This window comes from Triticum urartu, chromosome 1, assembly GCF_003073215.2.
Source record: "Triticum urartu cultivar G1812 chromosome 1, Tu2.1, whole genome shotgun sequence".
In the NCBI taxonomy this organism is placed as follows: Eukaryota; Viridiplantae; Streptophyta; class Magnoliopsida; order Poales; family Poaceae; genus Triticum; species Triticum urartu.
The window spans coordinates 497,252,707-497,269,767 of NC_053022.1; positions in this window are offsets into that span (position 1 = coordinate 497,252,707).

Sequence of the window (17,061 nt, forward strand, 5' to 3'; positions counted from 1 at the left end):
TCCATCACCAATTTCATGATGCTCACCGCCGTGCGTGAGTAATTCCATCGTAGGCTTGCTGGACGGTGATGGGTTGGATGGGATCTATCATGTAATCGAGTTAGTTTTGTTAGGGTTTGATCCCTAATATCCACTATGTTCTGAGATTGATGTTGCTATGACTTTGCTATGCTTAATGCTTGTCACTATGGCCTGAGTGCCATGATTTCAGATCTGAACCTATTATGTTTTCATCAATATATGAGTGTTCTTGATCCTATCTTGCAAGTCTATAGTCACCTATTATGTGTTATGATCCGTTAACCCCGAAGTGACAATAATCGGGATACTTACCGGTGATGACCGTAGTATGAGGAGTTCATGTATTCACTATGTGTTAATGCTTTGTTCCGGTACTCTACTAAAAGGAGGCCTTAATATCCCTTAGTTTCAGTAAGGACCCAGCTGCCACGGGAGGGTAGGACAAGAGATGTCATGCAAGTTATTTTCCATAAGCACGTATGACTATGTTCGGAATACATGCCTACATTATATCAATGAACTGGAGCTAGTTCTGTGTCACCCTAGGTTATGACTGTTACATGATGAACCGCATCCGGCATAATTCTCCATCATTGATCCATTGCCTACGAGCTTTTCATATATTGTTCTTCGCTTATTTACTTTCCCGTTGCTATTGCTATCATCACTACAAAATACCAAAAACATTACTTTTACTACTGTTACCTTTTGCTATCGTTACCACTACTATCATATTACTTTGCTACTAAATACTTTGCTGCAGATACTAAGTTTCCAGGTGTGGTTGAATTGACAACTCAGCTGCTAATACTTGAGAGTATTCTTTGGCTCCCCTTGAGTCGAATCAATAAATTTGGGTTGAATACTTTACCCTCGAAAACTGTTGCGATCCCCTATACTTGTGGGTCATCAGGGACCCGGTACCCGTACTCAATTGAGCCGGCCTCGGGGCCCCAGCCTGCGTCATCGATGTAGAGCTTTCCGCGGCGACTCTTGGTCATCCGGCCCACGGTGTATCCCTTGATCCCTTCAAAATTGCCCTTTAAGAACTCGAAACCATCATGCGATAGCCCCACGGTGGGCGCCAACTGTCGTGGAATTGTAACGACAGATGTCCTAGTGTGAGGACTTAGTCGTGGAGCCATCGCGTTGAGGTTAACTTAAAGGGGTTAATCAGGACAAAGGACACGATGAGTTTATACTGGTTCGGCCCCTTGCGATGGAGGTAAAATCCTAGTCCAGTTTGTGGTTGGTATTGCTGGGGTTTCGATGAGCAGGGAGCGAATATGCTTGACCCAGCTCTCGATCTGTTGTTTTCTCTCCTAAGCCGTCGCTAGGTCGTCCCCTTATATACACGGGTTGACGCCCTACGGCCCTTAGAGTCCCGGCCGGCTTATACAACGTATCCGGCTCGGTGACCATTCTTACATACCTTACAATACAAGCTTTACATACATGGCGGTTTATATCTATGGGCCTTAAACCGCCTTCGGGTCTGGGCCCTCTACTAAGCCTACCTATGAACCACCATATGATCTTGGCTTCATTGCGAGGAATCGTCATAGGGATAACCCGGGCCCTCCTGGGCGGGTCATGCCTAATAATTATATCCCCAACATTAGGCCCCAGATTGATTTGAAACATGTCCAAGTATATGTCATATTTGCCCTCGTACAATGGTAACTAAGAGCATCTACCAAATCTGACCCCTTAAAAGTCCATCGGGTGCGTCCATGGGTAGTGAATAGCCAGACCTCAACTAGCGTTTTCCACAACTGGATACCTCAATTATGAGTCCTCAAATCCATACAATAACATGCACGTGAAACCTAATCTTAAGCAGAGCTCATCCGGCTGTGTCCGCATGTCTGACGGCTGGCTGCACCCTCAGAGTGTTGGTTTAGTCTCCGACGAGGTAGAGTAGGACATGGGACACGCACCGGTTCATGAGACTCGAGACACGGCCGTCTCCCATGCCCTACACTTCCTCGTTGTTCGAAGTGAGGTCAACGATGGATCTGTCATGGTTGGAGGCTAACACGTACACCAAGACGCACTTGTGGCGCACGGGGTTGTCGGTCACCTGTATCAGCGCCGGAGGGTGCGAATTCGCCTCGCCGACATCCGCCGCAAGGGCTACCGCGCCCTCTGTCTTGCATGACAGACACGCTGCGACATATTAGGCTCCGGCACAATTGGGCCACGGATGGCCTCGTCGTCGGCACACCAATGAAGGGACTGTGCCTCTATGGTGTTTGGATGCTAGACGAAGTTCACCGCCTCCGGCAAGGCAGCGACGATGCACCTCGCGTTGGATCCATGCGCCATTTGGGCGGACGTTATGGATTCCCGTTGGATCGAGTTTGACCGTTGTTGGGCGTTCTCCTGTCGGGTGTGGCAAAGCGCAATGCGGGTGACCATCTCCTCCTCCGGCTCGACTGGGATGAGGTCCCAGTTACGGAGGACTCGGATCCGCTGCTCACCATGCTGAAGATGACCAGATATTGTCGGAAGTGAGCTTGGAGGTGAAGCGGGAAGAGTGGAGTGAAGTGGAGTGGCTAGGGTCTGATTCGACAAGTGGATGGGGACGAATATATGTGGGGTTGGGGTGGGCCAACATGGGCCGGATCTTATGTGGCAGACAAGCCCGGGCCTCCTTGTATCTGCCCTAGATTTGGGTTGGATAAAGTTGATTTTTTTCACCCTAACATCACCCCCAGCCTTGTGTTACACTTCAAAAATTCATTTGTTATTTTTTACTAATAAAATCAATCAGATAAGGACAGTGGCATGTAGAGCTATACTCTCTAAAATCAAGCAGAAGCTACACATGTACATGTCAATGAATGCAAATTCAGATTAACCTGTTTGGGACAGCTCCGCTCCACCAAAATCAGTTTGACTTCACCAAATTCACTTTGGAGCAGTTCCATATAGGAGTTGCGGCTCTACCAAAGATAATGTTTGGCTTTCATCTAGCTCCAGCTTCAAGAATGAGAAATTTGGTGAAAATGGTCTATTTTATTGGATGAGAGGGGAGAAATGGAGGGATATACACTTACGGGTGGCAATGGTGGGTGATTTCCCCCAAACTACAACTTCTAGAGTTTTTTGGAGCATTCCCTGAAGAGCTTCACACAAATCAGGGAGTTATATTCCAGATTCTCGTTCTTTTTACAAACCGGCATATCGTGGAGCTACCCCGTTTGGCTTGCGTTTTCTAGAGTGGAGCTAAATTTCAAGGAGCGGACTAGTCCCAAGCAGGCCCTAAAACTTTGGAGGGGATTTACCTTTTCTTTAGGGGATTTACCTTAGGGTTGGAGATTGATATTGAGGGCATCAGGCTCTGGATAAAAGTGTCTATTTGTTGCTGCTGGGCTGCTGCCTAGTGGGCTATTCACTTGTTGGCTATGGGTGGGCTACTGCTTAGGCTCTCTAGCATGTACGCTAGTATTTTTTGTCATATTCTATATATACGAATTTGTTTGCAGAAAATTTAGGGTGTACATCTGTACACCCATGACCTGTGATGTATCTGCCTCTAGATATGAGGGGTGCTAGCTAGTCAGCCCGACCGTTTAGGGTTAGTATGAGGAGCCTAGCTAGATTGCTTTTTTTGGCTGGTCGGTAACCGGGTCGTGCACCCGGACATTTGAGGCCGGTATGAGGCGCCCGGTTGGATATGCTCTAAATGTTCGTAATGTATTCGTAAAATAGGAGCCATATACATGTTCGTGTGTGGTCTCTTTTGTGGGTACAAATATTTCAGTAAAAATTGGATTCAATAAGTGATGTACTCAAATGACAACGTTTTGGAGATAATCATTCATTCTATTCTTATCCTTCCTAGTTGTCTGTTTTTCTATTGACTTGTTCTCTGCGAAGAACTCTCGGGGGGTGTTAAAACCCCTCTTCATGGAGTGAAGATGTTGTGGCGCTACCGGATGGCCTCTTGTAGGCTCTTGGACGCATGGACGACCTTACACTCGTGATATGTGTGGACCGTGGCGGTTGGTGGCCTACACTCGTTATGTGCATGGATTGTGGCGACTGGTGGCCTCTTTGTGGGTGGTGCCCTTATTGCACTACTAGGGAAAACCCTGGTGGTGGCACTAGTTTTGAGGCTATCAGTAGCGCGGGTACCCACGCTACTACTACGACGCTACAGCTAACTATTAGCAGTAGCGCGCGTTTAAACCATCACTACTGCTAAGTGAGTTAGCAGCAGCATGGGTTCCCTCCGCGCTACTGCTAAATAGCAATAGCATGTGCTTTAACCCCGCGCTACAACTATTCGTCAGTATTTCATATCTTTTGTTTTATACTGTATTTATACACCATTATATAAGTTTTGATACAGTAGCAATTCAGAGATTGTTATATCATTATGATAATGATGACTTATTATATCATTGGGTGAAAGAAACGTGGATTATATTTAAGTGGATGGATCCAAAGTGACCAAGTTGGATTAGTAGGACGATCCAAACTTGGTCCTCCTATATATTAATCCAACTTGGTCACTTTGGATCCATCCACTTGAATCTAATTTGTGTTTCTTTCATCCAATGATATAATAACTCATAATAATAATAATAATAATAATAATAATAATAATAATAACTCATCATCATCACCATAGTCATATATATAACAACTCCTCATCATTATCATCATCTATGAGTCATATAACAACTCATCATTCTAACACATTGTAGCACATAACTCATCATCATCATAATAACAACTCATCATCATCATAGTCATAATCAACACTAACTAACTGTTCTTAATACATAGGACCTACTCCTCTCTCCTAGGTAAAATAGCATAAAATAGGTAAACCGGAGGCATATTCTCCTGAAATTCATAGGCCTTGCAGAGAGCTTCCCAATTAGAGCAACCGAAATATGAGTTATTAAGTGCATTGTAGAACTTAACCCGAAAAACATAACCATGTTTAGTCCCGAGGTGAGCCCTCCTCCTCTCCATATTCTCAAAGTCCTGGAAGCCGAGTTTCTTCAAAGACATACGATCTTGCATGGCACGGGATGTATGATACGTCCATTTTGCATCATGTTTTCCTACTGTTATTTATGATGTTTTTATGCATAATAATGCTTTTTGGAGTAATTCTAATGCCTTTTCTCTCATAATATGCAATGTACACACAAAGAGGGAGAATTCCGGCAGCTGGAAATCTGGACCTGGAAAAGCTATGTCAAGCTACCTATTCAGCACAACTCCAAACAAGCTGAAACTTTACAGAGAATTTTTATGGAATATATGAAGAATATTGGAGCAAATAAGTACCAGAGGGGGCCTGCCAGGTGGGCACAACTCACCTGGGCGCGCCAGGGAGCCCAGGCACGCCCTAGTGGGTTGTGCTCACCCAGGCCCACCTCCGGTGCCCATCTTCTGGTATATAAGTCATTTTGACCTAGAAAAAAATAAGGAGAGGACTTTCGGGATGGAGCGCCGCCATCTTGAGGCAGAACTTGGGCAGGAGCACTTTTTCCCTCCGACGGAGCGATTCCGCCGGGGGAACTTCCCTCCCAGAGGGGGCAATCACCGTCATCATCATCACCAACAACTCTCCCATCTTGGGGAGGGAAATATCCATCAACATCTTCAACAGCACCATCTCATCTCAAACCCTAGTTCATCTCTTGTGTTCAATCTTGTTACTGGAACTATAGATTGGTGTTTGTGGATGACTAGCAGTGTTGATTACATCTTGTACTTGATTACTACATGGTTTATTTGGTGGAAGATTATATGTTCAGATCCATTATGTTATTTAATACCCCTCTGATCTTGAGCATGTTTATCACTTATGAGTAGTTACTTTTGTCCTTGATGTCACGGGAGAAATCATGTTGCAAGTAATCATGTGAACTTGATACGTTTTCGACATTTTGATAGTATGTATGTTGTGATTTCCTTAGTGGTGTCATGTGAACGTCGACTACATAACACTTCACCATATTTGGGCCTAAGGGAATGCATTGTGGAGTAGTTATTATATGATGGGTTGCGAGAGTGACAGAAGCTTAAACCCTAGTTTATGCGCTATTCCGTAAGGGACAGATTGGATCCAAAAGTTTAATGCTATGGTTAGGATTTATCCTTAATACTTTTCTCGTAGTTGCGGATGCTTGCGAGGGGGTTAATCATAAGTAGGAGGTTTGTTCAAGTAAGAACAACACCTAAGCACCGGTCCACCCACATATCAAATTATCAAAGTAGCGAACACAAACCGAATCAACATGATGAAAGTGACTAGACGAAATTCCCGTGTACCCTCAAGAACGCTTTGCTTATTATAAGAGATCATTTTGGCCTGTCCTTTGCCTCAAAAGGATTGGGCTACCTTGCTGCACTTTTGTTACTATTATCATTACTTGCTCGTTACAAAATATCTTGCTATCAAGCTACTCCGTTACTTACAATTTCAACACTTGCAGACATTACCTTGCTGAAAACCACTTGTCATTTCCTTCTGCTCCTCATTGGGTTCGACACTCTTACTTATCGAAAAGAGCTACAATTGATCCCCTATACTTGTGGGTCATCAAGGCTATTTTCTGGCGCTGTTGCCGGGGAGTGAAGCGCCTTTCGTAAGTGGAATTTGGTAAGGAAACATTTATATGGTGTGCTGAAATTTACTGTCACTTGTTACTATGGAAAACAATCCTTTGAGGGGTTTGTTCGGGGTATCTTCACCTCGAACAGAACCACAATTAGCTACCCCTCAACCTAGTACACCTACTGAAAATATTGAATATGAAATTCCTTCGGGTATGATAGAACAACTGCTAGCTAGTCCTTATGCAGGATATGGAATCGAACATCGTGATATGCACTTGATATATGTGGAACAAATTTGTGGATTGTTTAAGCTTGCAGGTTTACCCGGAGATGATGTTAAGAAGAAGGTTTTCCCTTTATCTTTGAAGGGAAAATCATTGGCATGGTATAGGTCATGCCATGATATTGGATCTTGGAATTGGAATCGATTGAAATTGGAGTTCCACCAAAAAATTATCCCATGCATCTAGTTCATCACGATCGGAATTAAATATATAATTTTTGGCCTCATGAAGGAGAAAGTATCGCTCTAGCTTGGGGAGGATTAATTCAATGTTATATTCATGCCCCAATCATGAGCTCTCAAGAGAAATTATTATCCAGAATTTTTATGCTCGGCTTTCTCATAATGATCGATCCATGCTTGATACTTCCTGTGATGGTTCTTTTATAAAGAAGAGTATTGAATTCCGATGGGATCTTTTAGAAAGAATTAAACGCAACTATGACGATTGGGAACTCGACGAAGGTAAAGAGTCGGGTATTAAGCTTAAGTATGATTGTGTTAAATATTTCATGAATACTGATGCTTTTCAAAAGTTTAGCACTAAATATGGACTTGACTCTGAGATAGTAGCCTCCTTTTGTGAATCATTTGCTACTCATGTTGATCTCCCTAGAGAGAAGTGGTTTAAATATCACCCACCTAATAAAGAAGAAATTAAAGAACCAGAACTAGCTAAGGAAGAAACTATGCTTTATAATGTTGATCCAGTTGTTCCTACTGCTTATATTGAGAAACCACCTTTCCCTGTTAGGATAAAGGAACATGCTAAAGTTTCAACTGTGGTCAACAAAAGTTATATTAGAACACCTAAACCTGATGAACAAATCAAAGTAGAACCTAGTGTTGCTATGGTTAAGGATCTCTTGGAAGAAAATATAGATGTGCTTGCTATTTACTTCTGTGAAGAAGCTGCTAGAATTGCCAAACCTGGTAAAAAGGATAAACATAGACCTGTTGTTGGCATGCCTGTTGTCTCAGTTAAAATAGGATATCACTGTTATCATGGTTTATGTGACTTAGGTGCTAGCGTGAGTGCTATTCCTTATTCCTTATATCATGAAATTATGAATGACATAGCACCCGCTGAGATAGAAGACATAGATGTTACTATTAAACTTGCTAATATAGATACTATATCACCAACTGGGATTGTTAGAGATGTTGAAGTCTTGTGTGGGAAAATAAAGTACCCTACTGATTATCTTGTTCTTGGTTCCCAACAAGATGACTTTTGTCCCATTATCTTTGGTAGACCTTTCTTGAACACCGTTAATGCTAAAATAGATTGTGAGAAACAAACTATCGGTGTTAGTTTTGGTGATGAATCTCATGAGTTTAATTTTTCCAAGTTTAATAGAAAGCTTCATGAAAAATAATTGCCTAGTAAGGATGAAATAATTGGTCTTGCTTCTATTGTGCCTCCTACCGATCCATTAGAACAATATCTGCTAGACCATGAAAATGATTTACATATGCATGAAAGAAATGAAATAGATAGGATTTTCTTTGAACAACGTCCTCTTCTTAAACACAATTTGCCTATTGAAACTCTAGGAGGTCCTCCTCCACCTAAGGTGATCTTGTGTTTGAATTAAAACAATTACCAGACACTTTGAAATATGCTTATCTTGATGAAAAGAAGATATATCCTGTTATTATTAGTGCTAACCTTTCAGAACATGAAGAGGAAAGATTATTGAAAGTTATAAGGAAGTACCGAGCTGTCATTGGACATACTCTTGATGATTTAAAGGGCACTAGTCCCACTCTATGTCAGTACAAGATTAATATGGAACCTTATGCTAAACCCGTTGTTGATCACTAATGTCGGTTAAATCCAAAGATGAAGGAAGTGGTAAGAACGGAAATATTAAAACTTCTAGAAGCAGGTATAATCTATCCTATAGCTGATAGTAGATGGATAAGTCTTATTCATTGTATCCCTAAGAAAGGAGGTATCACTGTTGTTCCTAATGATAAGAATGAACTTATTCCACAAAGAATTGTTACAGGATATAGAATGGTAATTGGTTTTAGAAAATTAAACAAAGTAACTAGAAAAGATCATTACCCTCTGCCTTTTATTGATCTAATGCTAGAAAGACTATCTAAGCACACTCATTTTTGCTTCCTTGATAGATACTTTGGTTTTTCACAAATACATGTTTCTCAACCTGATAAAGAAAAGACCACTTTTACTTGCCCTTTTGGAACTTATGCTTATAGATGTATGCCTTTTGGTTTATGCAATGCACCTGCTACCTTTCGAATATGTATGACTGCTATATTCTCTGACTTTTGTGAAAAGATTTTTGAGGTTTTGATGGATGACTTCTCTGTTTATGGGAAGTCTTTTGATGATTGTTTAAACAATCTTGATCGAGTTTTGCAGAGATGTGAACAAACAAATCTTGTCTTGAATTGGGAGAAGTGACACTTTATGGTCAATGAAGGTATTATCTTAGGTCATAAAATTTCTGAAAAAGGTATTGAAGTGGACAAAGCTAAGGTTGATGCAATTGAGAAAATGCCATGTCCTAAAGATATCAAAGGTATTCGTAGTTTCCTAGGTCATGTTGGTTTCTATAGGGGATTTATCAAAGACTTTTCTAAAATTTCTAGGCCTCTTACAAAGTTTTTGCAAAAGGATGTTCCTTTTGTTTTTGATGGTGATTGTTTAGAAGCCTTTGAAACACTCAAGAAAGCCTTAATTTCTGCACTTATTGTTCAACCACCTGATTGGAACTTGCCTTTTGAAATTATGTGTGATGCTAGTGATTATGTTGTTGGTGATGTTCTAGGACAAAGAGTTGATAAGAAACTAAATGACATTCATTATGCTAGTAAAACTCAAGACAGTGTTCAACGAAATTATGCTACTACTGAAAAAGAATTTCTAGCAGTGGTGTTTGCTTGTGATAAATTTAGATCTTACATTTTTTATTCAAAAATAATTGTTCACACCGACTGTGCTGCTATTAAATATCTTATGGAAAAGAAAGATGCTAAACCTAGACTTATTCGATGGGTTCTCTTGCTATAAGAATTTGATTTACATATCACTAATAGAAAAGGAGCTGAGAACCCCGTAGCTGATAATTTGTCTAGGCTTGAAAATGTGTTTGATGACCCACTACCTATTGATGATAGTTTTCCCGATGAGCAGTTAGCTGCAATAAATGTTGCTCATAACACTCCTTGGTATGCTGACTATGCTAATTACATTGTTGCTAAATTTTACCACCTAGCTTTACATACCAACAAAAGAAAAAATTCTTCTATGATTTAAGACGTTACTTTTGGATGACCCACATCTTTATAAAGAAGGAGTAGATGGTATTATTAGACGTTGTGTACCTGAGCATGAACAGGGACAAATCCTACGGAAATATCAATCTGAAGCATATGGAGGACACCATGCTGGAGATAGAGCTGCTCACAAGGTATTGCAATCTGGATTTTATTGGCCTACTCTCTTTAAGGATGCCCGTAAGTTCGTCTTATCTTGTGATGAATGCCAAAGAATAGGTAATATATGTAAGCGTCAAGAAATGCCTATGAATTATTCACTTGCTGCTTGCCAAGAGTATGATATTAACCATAGAATTGCATCACCTTATCATCCTCAGTCTAGTGGTCAAGTTGAACTTAACAATAGAGAAATAAAATTAATTTTGCAAAATACTGTCAATAGGTCCCGGAAGAATTGTTCTAAGAAATTAGATGATGCACTTTGGGCTTATAGAACAACATATAAAAATCCTATGGGTATGTCTCCTTATAAAATGGTTTATGGAAAAGCTTGTCATTTGCCTCTTGAGTTAGAACATAAAGCATATTGGGCAATCAAAGAACTCAACTATGATTTCAAACTTGCCGGTGAAAATAGGTTATTTGATATTAGGAAAATGCCAAGTTATTTAAAGAAAACGTTAAAAGATGGCATGATAAAAGAATCCAAAAGCGTGAGTTTAAAGTTGGAGAATATGTTCTTTTGTACAACTCTCGTTTCAGATTCTTTGCAGGAAAACTCCTCTCAAAATGGGAAGGACCCTATGTTATCCAGGAGGTTTATCGGTCTGGAGCCATCAAAATAAATAATGCCAAAGGTACTAACCCGAAGGTTGTTAATGGGTAACGAATAAAACATTATATCTCAGGTACGCCCATTAATGTTGAAAATAATATTATCCAAACTATGACAACGAAAGAACACATAAAAGAGTCCTGCCGGAACACACCAGAATCGTGAAAATAAGGAGGTACGTGATACGGTAAGTAAACGGACTCCGAAAAGTCCGCAAAAATATTTTCTATTAGTTTTGGAATATAACAAAAATTAGGAAAATAAGAAACAACCAGGAAGCATACCCTGGTGGGCACAAGACACTAGGGCGCGCCAAGCCAGGCGCGCCCAAGTGGGTTGTGCCCACCTCAGGTACTTTCCGGACTCCGTTTTTCTACAGCTTACTTGTCCCCCAAGATAAAAAATCTTTATATACCCCCCAAACCTATTAGTCACCGTATCACGGAGAAATCTTCTATTTTCTTTTCCTTGTTGTTTTCTGTCAGATCCCATCTGCCATGGCCGCTTCAAGCTCCGCCAAGGACAAGTTCTTTAAGAATGTCATCAACCCGTATTTACGGGGGGGTGCAGCACCCTTAGGTCATTCAGATGCATGAGGGGGTGCTTCACCTCCGCGATGTGCTAGGTCCTAAGGGGACGGGAACCATGGAGGCCAGGCTTGAAGCTATGGAGCAGGAGGTCTTCCGGTGCAAGGGATGGTGGAGTGTTGACTCAATGCCAATCACCTCATGATCACGGACCTTTCCCGTGATCTCAAGGTGGATGGCAAGTCCATGAAGGACATCATCTTCACCCTCAACGAGCAAATCAACTTCCTCCAAAGCCAGATCTACGATCTCCAAAACCAAGTCTTTGAATATGAGGCCAGGTTTAAAGGTATGAGTTTGGTTGCCGGTTGCAGGACCCGTGAGACACACTCCTCCTCTTACGATGGTGGACCTCTGCCATGGAAACCCGAGGACAAGATCTCTTCTTCATCGCCACCACCTTCTTCTTCATCACCAAAAGAAAATTGAGTATCGGGTATAGGCACTCCCCTTGGCTTCTGCCAAGCTTGGGGGAGGTGCTCCGGTATCGTATCATCCCCACTATCTTTTGCCTTTACTTATTTTAGTTCGATCCATAGTTATCTTTTGCTTTAGATGAATAAAAGTTTAGTTTGATCCTTTCTTTTCGAGAGTTTGCTTAGTGATCTATCCTTGTAATCGTGTGCTAGATATATAACAAAGTTTAGTGTGAGTTTTTGCTTTCTTTAATTCATGTTGCAATAAAAAGAAAAATAAATAAAAAGAAAGGAAATAAATCAAGAAGATCATATGCTAATCTTATGGTAGGTGATGACACCACATAAGGAAAAGTATAAGTAGAAAATTTCATTAGAGATTGACAAACATAGCATTGGACAATGATGCAACTCATGAAAGAAATAATAAGGGAAGAGAATATTCACATATAAATACACTATCCTGGATATCTTTTGTGATTGTGAGCCCCCATCAAAATATTATATGCCAAAATTGTTGACTTTGGACAAGGAAGACAACTTAATTATTTATGTTTGTTCATATTCACATAGAAGTCATATTGTCATGGATCCTTTAACATGTGGTGCTTGACCCCTATCTTTGCTAGCCAAAAATTCCGCACTAAGTAGAGATACTACTTGTGCATCCAAAACCCTTAAACCCAAATCTTATTTTCAAGTGTCCAGCATACCTACCTAAGGATTGAGTCAGATCCTTCAAGTAAGTTGTCATCGGTGCAATAAGGCAATAAAAATTGCTTCTAAAAGTGGGAGATCATTCAGTGTAAGATAAAATTGAACGTTGTACGAACTTGTGATGGTGAAGAATAAAAGTGGCAGACTACATGATAAAGGTTGCCGTCACAAGGGGTAATACAACGTGACGTTCTTTTGCACTAAGGGGTTGAGCATACCAACAAATAAGCACATGGAAACCTCTACTCCCCTCTACGAAGGGCCTATCTTTTACTTTTATGCAAAGAGTTAAAAGTTTTCTCTCTATTCCTTTTTTATTTTTCTCCTTTGGAAAGCATCATGTGGCGAGGAAAGATCTAGGCACATATGTCCAGTTGAATATAGATAGCATGAGTTATTATTGTTGACATCACCCTTGAGGTGAATATGTTGGGAGGCGAAACTACAAGCCCATATTTTTTTATGTGTCCGGTTGAAACGTTTTGCTCATGTGTACGCGGTGAGTGTTAGCAATCATGGAAGACTATATGATGGTTGAGTATGTGGACTTGCCTAAAGGCTCCAATATGTGACCCTTCCTGGAAAGATGATGAATTGTAGTTGAAAGTTGACTGAGAACATAGTTTGTTAGTTTCTAATAGGATTTTTGCTTTATACTTCAATAGTGTGATGAATTGTCACTTGTTCATGAGAAATCTATGATAAAAGTTCTATGAAGTCTTATGTTTAAGTTTGTTGCTGTTATAATAATCAACATGATGCTTCTATGTCCGTATTTTGTTTTTATCGACACCTCTCTCTAAGCATGTGGACATGTTTTTTGATTTCGGTTTTCGCTTGAGGACAAGCGAGGTCTAAGCTTGGGGGAGTTGATACACACATTTTGCATCATGTTTTCCTACTGTTATTTATGATGTTTTATCCATAATAATGATTTTTGGAGTAATTATAATGCCTTTTCTCTCATAATATGCAAGGTATACACAAAGAGGGAGAATTTTGGCAGCTGGAAATCTGGACCTGGAAAAGCTACGTCAGGCTACCAATTCTGCACAACTCCAAACAAGCTGAAACTTTATAGAGAATTTTTATGGAATATATGAAGAATATTGGAGCAAATAAGTACCAGAGGGGGCCCACCGGGTGGGCACAACCCAGGCGCGCCTGGTGGGTTGTGCTCACCTAGGCCCACCTCTGGTGCCCATCTTCTGGTATATAAGTCATTTTGACCTAGAAAAAATAAGGAGAGGACTTTCGGGGCAGAGTGTCGCTGTCTCGAGGCGGAACTTGGACAGGAGCACTTTATCCCTTCCGCCGGAGCGATTCCACCGAGGAACTTCCCTCCCGGAGGAGGAAATCATCGTCATCATCATCACCAACAACTCTCCCATCTTGGGGAGGGCAATCTCCATCAACATCTTCAACAGCACCATCTCATCTCAAACCCTAGTTCATCTCTTGTGTTCAATCTTGTTACCGGAACTATAGATTGGTGCTTGTGGGTGACTAGTAGTGTTGATTACATCTTGTAGTTGATTACTATATGGTTTATTTAGTGGAAGATTATATGTTTAGATCCATTATGCTATTTAATACCCCTCTGATACTGAGCATGTTTATCACTTGTGAGTAGTTACTTTTGTTCTTGAGGTCGCGCGAGAAATCATGTTGCAAGTAATCATGTGAACTTGATACGTGTTCGATATTTTGATAGTATGTATCTTGTGATTCCCTTAGCGGTGTCATGTGAACATTGACTACATGACACTTCACCATATTTGGGCCTAAGAGAATGCATGGTGGAGTAGTTATTAGATGATGGGTTGCGAGAGTGACAAAAGCTTAAACCCTAGTTTATGCGCTATTCCGTAAGGGACCGATTGGATCCAAAAGTTTAATGCTATGGTTAGGATTTATCCTTAATACTTTTCTTGTAGTTGCGGATGCTTGCGAGGGGGTTAATCATAAGTAGGAGGTTTTTTCAAGTAAGAATAGCACCTAAGCACCGGTCCACTCACATATCAAATTATCAAAGTAGCGAACACGAATCGAATCAACATGATGAAAGTGACTAGATGATATTCACGTGTACCCTCAAGAACGCTTTGCTTATTATAAGAGACTATTTTGGCCTATCCTTTGCCTCAAAAGGATTGGGCTACCTTGCTGCACTTTTGTTACTATTATCATTACTTGCTCGTTACAAAATATCTTGCTATCTAATACGTCTCCAACGTATCTACTTTTTCTCACGCTTTTCCTCTTGTTTTGGACTCTAATTTGCATGATTTGAATGAAACTAACCCTGGACTGACGTTATTTTCAGCAGAATTACCATGGTGTTGTTTTTGTGCAGAAATAAAAGTTCTCGGAATGGAACGAAACTTTTTGAGGATATTTTATACCAATAATAAGAATTTCTGGAGCCAAGACCCACCGAAGAGGGGCCCCTGGGTGGGCACAACCCACCAGGACGCGCCCCCCTCTCCTGGCGCGCCCAGGTGGGTTGTACCCACCTGCTGGCCTCGCCGATGACCCCCCTGATACTATAAATTCACATTATTTCAGAAAAAAATCAGGGAGAAAGAATTATCGCGATCCACGAGACGGGGCCGCCGCCAAGCCATGTTCTTCCTCGAGAGGACAGATCTGGAGTCCGTTTGGGGCTCCGAAGAGGGGGGTCTTCGATCTTTGTCATCACCAACCTATCTCCATCGCCAATTCCATGATGCTCCCCACCAGGAGTGAGTAATTCCTTCGTAGGCTCGCTAGTCGGTGAGGAGTTGGATGAGATTCATCATGTAATCGAGTTAGTTTTGTTAGGGCATGATCTCTAGTATCAATTATGTTCTTAGATTAATGTTGCTATGACTTTGCCATGCTTAATGCTTGTCACTTTGGGCCCGGGTGCCTTGATTTCAGATCTGAAACGTTTATGAATTCATCATTATATCCATGTTTTAGATCCGATCTTGCAAGTTATAGTCACCTACTACAGTTATGATCCGGCAACCCCGGAGTGACAACAACCAGACCCACTCCCGGTGATGACCATAGTTTGAGGAGTTCATGTATTCACTATGTATTAATGTTTTGTTCCGGTTCTCTATTAAAAGGAGGCCTTAATATCCCTTAGTTTCCAACATGGACCCCGCTGCCATGGGAGGGTAGGACAAAAGATGTCATGCAAGTTCTTTTAATAAAGCACGTATGACTATTTTCGGAATACATGCCTACATTATATCGATGAACTGGAGCTAGTGTCATATCTCCCTATGTTATAACTGTCTCATGATGAATATCATCCAACATGTCACTGATCCCATGCCTATGAATTTATCCTTATTGTTTCTGCTACAAACTACTGCTATCACTATTACTGTTACCGTTGCTACTGTCAGTACTATCAAAACTATCAAACTACTTTGCTACTGATCACTTTGCTACAGATAATTAATCTCTAGGTGTGGTTGAATTGACAACTCAACTGCTAATACCTTCTAATATTCTTTGGCTCCCCTTGTGCCGAATCTATAAATTTGGGTTGAATACTCTACCCTTGAAAACTGTTGCGATCCCCTATACCTGTGGGTTATCACTATCAAACTACTCTGTTACTTACAATTTTAGCACTTGCAGACATTACCTTGCTGAAAACTACTTTTCATTTCCTTCTACTCCTCGTTGGGTTCGACACTCTTACTTATTGAAAAGATCTACAATTGATCCCTTATACTTGTGGGTCATCAACGTACTAGTCGAATTGAAAAAAACACAGAAATTACACATTGAAGCAAAGAAGCACAAGTCATGATTAATTACGATGAAATACTTGTCGTTGCGTACCATACAAACATCGAAGGTCTCTTCCAGCTTCACGGTGAAGAACATGCCATTTTGCAGGTGAGGCTCCCTTTCGCACAAACCCCGGTCATTGTAGCGGTATTCACACTCCGGGATCCTATATATCATCGTCAGACATTTCCTGTGTTCGAAATTCAAAAATTATAAATCGATGGCAATTACCAGGAACTCAACACACAAATCATTATTATTCATCACGATTGACTTTCGGTCTGTCGAGTCTTCCTTGAAAACTCTCATCTCACATGGTGTATATGGTGGGCACTCCCGCTCTGATATATTCAACCATCGCTGATGGTCGCTCCTCCCTTCATCTCCGAGTGCATTACACCAAAATGTCTAGCACACAGGAACGAAGGAGAAGCTAACCCACGATGACAGTCGGGATTCTTCCTCTCTGGCATTTGCGACCGTAGGTGATGGTAGCTCCTACTTTCATTCGAAAGTGCATCACACCAAAATGTCTATGTGGTTGCTTTTAAGCAACCACAT